Genomic DNA, 6,433 nt, shown 5'->3' on the forward strand with positions numbered 1-6,433 from the left:
GAGAACTTATATAATGATAAACATAATTTTAAAAATATAATGTAGAAATATAATGATAATTTTAAACATTATTACATATTAGATCAAACAACCTCAAGTTTTTTTTTTTCGCCATTTAGAATTTTTTTTTTTTTTTTTTATTATGAAGCCTTTAGCCCAATTCTACCCTACTAATATTGATACTACTAATAATGCGATGGAAATCAGATGAATTTAGATATATTGTCTGAAGCTGTTTTCTCATATGTACACTTGTCTAAATAGCGAGGAATATGACCTCTTCTTCAGAGGCTTAAATGGGCAAAGAGCTGCATATTTAAATACCCCAAACAGAACACACACACACACACACACACTGTAGTTTGTTGTACTTGTGGAACCTGTCAGCAGTTACAGATCTTGCTCTGAGCACTTCACCACTAATTGCCTCTGGTGCTAAATTTAGAGAGTGAGTGAGTGAGTGAGCGAGAGAGAGAGCGAGAGAGAGAGGGAATATATGCAGCAAGATGGAAAGGAGGGAAGCTCGAGACAGGCATAGAGAAGGCTAGAGATAGATAGAGTGAGATCTGGAGCTGCTTTGATCAGAAATACAGATTGTAGTAAGAAAGCACCCTCTCCTCCTCCTCTCGAGCTGGCAGGCAGTGCGGCTCACTCACCAACCCCTCTCACACTCTCTCTCTCTTTCTTTCCCACCCTTTCTCACTCTTTCCGAGTCTCTGGAGAGTACCAGAACTATTCCATATGTCAGGCCTGTCAATCAGAGCAGAGCAGGGGATCCCACACTGCAATCCATCACCTATTCATGCGCCAAAGTCCGCGATTTATTTTGTCACCATGGGTGGTTTAAACGTCCCCTGGACATTCTGCCACGGTATCCAAATAATCTGAAAAATTAATGATGTTAATTGCTCTATTTAATGATGTTGGATTGGCAGTATGTCAGAGCAATCAAAATCGACCCCAGCAATAGTGCAAGAGCAGCATATGGCTTGTTTCCATGTGCATTTGATTTTTTGATGTTGTTGCTCCTGCTAAAAATCTGCCAATCATTTTGGATCATAACAGAAGAAAAATATTGTTATTTATGGGAACGCATTGACTGACCTTTTGTCGACGGCTTGATTAACATCCTACGCATGTGCATATGTTGTTCATGACGTACATATTAATTGTGCGGGGAGTCGGCGGTTATAAATAAATAAAATATTATTTTCCATTGAGTATTTATGCCTACTGCATGCTGAAAAAAAACAAAAAAAAACAAAAAGATGTCTGGTTTCTAAAAACACCTTTCATTAATATCTCGATATTTCATTGTCAGGTCTTTGTTTAGCATGTTAGCGCATTTTAAAAATACAAATGTAGCTTAAATGCTGTCAGCATTTTTACAACCATTTTAAAGATGCAAGAAAAACCACTGGGAGTTAAAATCATTCATGCAGTTCAATAAAGCAAACATATCATAGGAAATTTTCTCTTTTAACACTTCAAAGAACAAGAAGGACGTGACAATTAGCAGTCATCTCCTCATCAGCTGTCAGAGGAGAAATTCAGAGCTCCACACACAGCCCAGTCGAGAAGTCCAACACTTCAAAGCCGACTGAGGTGTTCAAATACCGTCTCTCTCTCTTCCTCTCAGACATGCTATGGGTTTTTTTTTTCTGTTACATCACAGAATTTCATCTCGAATCATGACAACAAAGATTTGTGGTGTTAATGATATTTATAAAAATCTAGGCAGTAAAACTATCAGCTCTTCAATGGGGAAACTGCTGCTATTATAAGGAAGCATAAAAATGACTAAATTATTCACTAAAGATGCCACGTTCTTATTTCTAATTTTGCTTTTCAGTATCACGCACTGTCAGAGTCCATTTAATGTTACACTCCTGCTCTCTTTAAAAGTAGACAGTTTACTCATTTAATAAGTGAGTACAGCTGTAACACTTTTTTTTCTGTGCTGCACAAATACTGACAATAATAGATGCTTTTATCTGTGCAATAATTGTCAAAAACCTAAATATATCATTTTTGTTTACCGGGAACTTTGGTACAGCTGTCCATACGACAGGTCCTGGTACAGGAACACATGCTGTAACACTCAATATAGATATCGGGCCCGCCTTTATTTAAGTGAAATATTCACCCGTTTTATTTTTATAGTTATTTTAAATCTACACAAGTATCAGTTCAGTATTTGTGTGGCTTTGCGTATGCCTTTAATCATTTCTTATCGGTTGCAGATAGCCAATGGATCTTTGTCAAACCTTCTTTGCAGCTTTCAATGTCTCAAAAACTATTAATTTGAAGAAGACAAACCAACATTTATAACAGGCAGTGTGTTTTCATAATCAGACAGGAATAATTAACTATTTAGGAGGAAAAGCTTATCCCTCTCGAATATTTTTTACTAAAATGTGAACTCCGGGCCTTAAATTTCCAATGTAAATGTGCATGTATGAGCCCAGATTGAATGCATGAGAAGGGAAATATTCTCAGTGTTACAGCCATACCACATTACAACAGTATGGCATAGCGTACTAAAATATTTTGAAATACTTTTTCAAAAGCATTGCAAAACCACTATTGAATCCACAGCACAGCCAGTAGTGATGATTAAAGAACAAATCATACTGTAATCTGATTCCTGGACAAATTACTCTAATAGTGGTTTCTTTTTCTTCTTCTTTTCTCCATACTCTTTTGACACCAATACTGTTGTTTTTGACAACCGTGACAAATACATTTAAAATTATATACAGCATAGACCCCACAAGACATCATTATTAGCTCTGACAACAACTAAAAAGTCCTAACACGTTAAATCTGAAGTTGAAGGAAAGCAAAAAAAAAAAAAAAAAAAAGAGAGAGAAAATGCTCACCATGGTCCAGCCTGGTCCAGCCTCCAGCTATGTAATCAATCACAGAAGAAGCCGAGGACGGTAAAGAGTTGCTTGATGCTGCTGTTTTATCTGGACAGAACACATGCATGATTTACAAAATTACCAAAAAACATGAAACACTTATACACTAAGACAACAATTCACAATCTGACAGCTGTCAGAGATTTCTTTAGTTCTTTAAAGGACTGTAATTTGTTTAATACAAACACACAGTTTGACAGCTGAATGAAATGAAACGTGCAAGTGATCTATAATTTGCATATAATATGTATAACTGTACATATTTATACATGTGTCCACAAGCATTCACACAATGAGCACAATGCATGTATTACACACACACACACACACACTTTTTATGAAATAGAAATACCCGACTCCTTGACTATATAATAATTAATTACAATGTTCCTTTGACATTGACATACAATTAAAAGGCCTTTTCCTTTCTTCTAATTAGACTTTGTTTCTAGTGAAGTGATTGGTCCCAAGGTCTTTTCGACCCCTAATTAAACACAGACAAAAGTAATAACAGCAAAAAGGTCGGAAAAGCTCTGTTGAAACAATTAACAACTCAATGACTCATTTCAAAGGTAATCTGTACAAACCCAAATGGACTGCATATTACAAGAAAAAGAAATATCACTGACAGGCAATACAAAATGCAATACAAAACACGATTCACTGTAATTAAGAACGGCTAGCAATACAAATCAGAGCAGCAATTACATGTTTTTTTTGTGTGCGTGTGAGTTTAGATCATAAATCCTTCACAAATTGTACCATTTCAGTTTGTGAAAGCTTAAATGCAAAGCTCACTCCAGACTATCGGCTAGAGAAGGGGTCATCAGGCCTAAAAGCAATAGCAGTGGTGTGGTCCTAATTCCAGGACATCAGCTGCATTTGTGCTCTTTAGATGAAAGACAGTCATGCGGGTTTGGAAAGAGCAACTAATGGACCTTTTTTTCACATTTCTGGGGTTCTCAGTCGTGGTCATGGTCATATCACCTTATCCCTAGCCAGTGAGATCGCCGGTATGCGATATTATCATGCTATTTTATTTATGTGCAAAGTGTAAGTATTTAGAAGAATCTATTGACTGAAATGAACCAAATCTAGGGTTAAGCAGCTAACGTTAGTGAAACCTATGACCTGCACATTACATCTTTTCAGACAAGAAGCATATGGATGTTCTAAAATGTTTTTAACATGACTGAATTCGTATTTAACACAATAACAATTTAAAATAAACATTGTAAGTTACTAATTTTAATACTTACATTTCCTCAATTATTCAAACAGCAGCTACATTAGAGCAAAGCACATTTAAATAATCAAAGAACATCATCACCAACTTCAGTCTGGCTTGAGAATATGCACTTTATGATACAGCGTATGATGAACTAATCTCTTATTGTTACATCACACGACTGCACTTTGCAGTTAAAGAGGATTCGTGAGAAGGCTGACTTCAGTCAGCGACCGCGCACATTTCGATGTCTGATTTGATCTCTGATTGGCCGTTGCATTCAGAGATTTTACAAAATCGTGTGTGATTTGTTATAACATGCAGCTCTGTAAATGCATCGGAAAAAAATTGGATGGAACAAGAAAGCCCTAATAATTGCCTAATACTGGCCTGATAATAATACTAATAATCGTCTTTCTATCCTTGAAGGCATCAGGCATAAGCCGTATGTCTGACTATCATCGATACACAAAGCCATCATCTATCGGCACAAACAAAAAAACAACAGAGGCCCTATGGAAACTATGGCAGAAATTCTAATGGTTTTTCCATTAAAATACCACTTTTCCAATAGGATTTAACGTCCCACCAATAGAATCAATCATATACCAGTAGACACCATTACAACTCCCATTACAACCATTAAATCTATTACATTTTCTATTGTGTTTTGGGCAGGGATCTATTCTTTGTTTTTAGCAAAGTATACTTTGCATTTGAGAATTAAGTTTTTGTTTTTTTAATAAATACCCTCTACGCAGCCAACGTTTGTCCGGTTAGCTTTAGCAGTTAGCACTCCGTTGGCACATTAGCACGCGGTTGAGGCAGGTTGTCTGGGTGTACTGTGTCTGATCAGTAAATCCAGACAGAAGCAGTCTGTTTGCGAGCTCTGAGCTCCGCTTGAGAGCTCTACCTCTTCCCTATCAGCATCTCTCTTACTGCTCCGACTTTACATGAAACCCTCCGGGGAACGGTGGGAAAAAAGGCTCTCTCTCTCTCTCGTTTTGTTTCTCCACTCTCTGGTCATACCACATCCCTCCCTCAGGATATAAAATCTCCCCTCTCCTATGTCTCTCCTTCGAAAATGTCCCGCTACCTGTTCCCAAACACGCACAATGGGCAATAAAACCACAAACCGTCTTGTTTCACGAAGCCAATTACTGACCAAGCTCCTCAGGTGGAGTTTGACATTCAGTACATGTAGTGTGTCTTGTGCTGAGCCTTTATGGGGCCCAAAACTGCTGCACGTGACATTAGCGAGAGTTATTTTAGGATTTCTATCAAACAAATTAAATTTGCAACCAATATCCTGAAACACAAATAGTTTAAGAACCGCTTCCACGTCTTCTTCCTCTATTCTTTCCTCTGGCACTGTAAATGTCTTGACTTTTTTCTGTCTGTCTGACGCAAGCCTCTACGGAGCCTCTCGTTTATCTCTCCCTCCATCCTCTCTGCCTTCACAAAAGATCTTTTATTTCTCTATTGTGTTCTCTCGCTAGGCACATGGTGCATGATTGCACGGGTAGGTGGCAATCCATCCACCCTAGAGAGGACGCTAAATTCTCTTCGGACCTTCCTTGCTGACAAAATGGCCCAGTACTGCCTCATGCCTCCACAGATTTGGCCTCATTCATAAAAGAGCTCTGTACTAAACGGCTCACGCTTGAGAACTGCAGGTCGTTTGTAATAAGAAACAACACATAAGCAATTAAAATGAAGGCGGCCTTCTCTACCTGTCTCTGTGATGCTGAGGACCACCACCAGAACACGTGAGGCTAAACATGAACATTTCCAAACACTATTTGCAGTTTTGGATCCCTCTGGGTTTGTGCATCACTCATAGGTTCACTACCAAAATGCTCTTTTCTCTTTCGCTCTCTCTCCTCTTTTCTCTCTGAGGGATTAGGAGTCCACAGCTGCAAGTGACACATTTTTTTCCCCCTCTTTTCCTTTTTTTTGTTCAGCTCCATCGCTATTGAAATGTTCTTCTGTCTGCTGGTGCACTGGCTCTGTGTATTCACATTGTTCCAGTGTGGTGGCTGTTTATTCCAACAGTCTCTGAAAGAAACCTCCAATTATTTTGATTAATGTTGCCTTGGTGTCCCTTTTAGCTCGTTCCATTAAATTATTACTTTCAACGTAAAAAAAAGTAAATGGCACTGGCTATGAGACCATTTAAAATGCAAGTAACTTTATACTGTGTTCAGTTGCATATGATGGACACTAAAATATAATAAAAATAATAATAATATAAAATGATACTATGACAATATCAATTAGT

The 6,433-nt window shown here is 37.8% G+C and overlaps 1 long non-coding RNA gene across 1 annotated transcript in view; it reads right to left on the reverse strand.

The window, feature by feature from the left end:
- The window catches only part of LOC122352164, a 52,684-nt gene extending 46,701 nt beyond the window's left edge, over positions 1 to 5,983 (reverse strand). Inside the window, exons 1-2 of the long non-coding RNA XR_006251860.1 lie at positions 5,886 to 5,983; positions 2,883 to 2,972 (exon numbers count right to left, since the gene is read on the reverse strand). This is a non-coding gene — a long non-coding RNA (uncharacterized LOC122352164). The remainder of the gene's footprint in view (positions 1 to 2,882; positions 2,973 to 5,885) is intronic.
- Between the last annotated feature and the right edge of the window lie 450 nt (positions 5,984 to 6,433).

This window comes from Puntigrus tetrazona, chromosome 9 (assembly GCF_018831695.1).
Source record: "Puntigrus tetrazona isolate hp1 chromosome 9, ASM1883169v1, whole genome shotgun sequence".
NCBI lineage: Eukaryota > Metazoa > Chordata > Actinopteri > Cypriniformes > Cyprinidae > Puntigrus > Puntigrus tetrazona.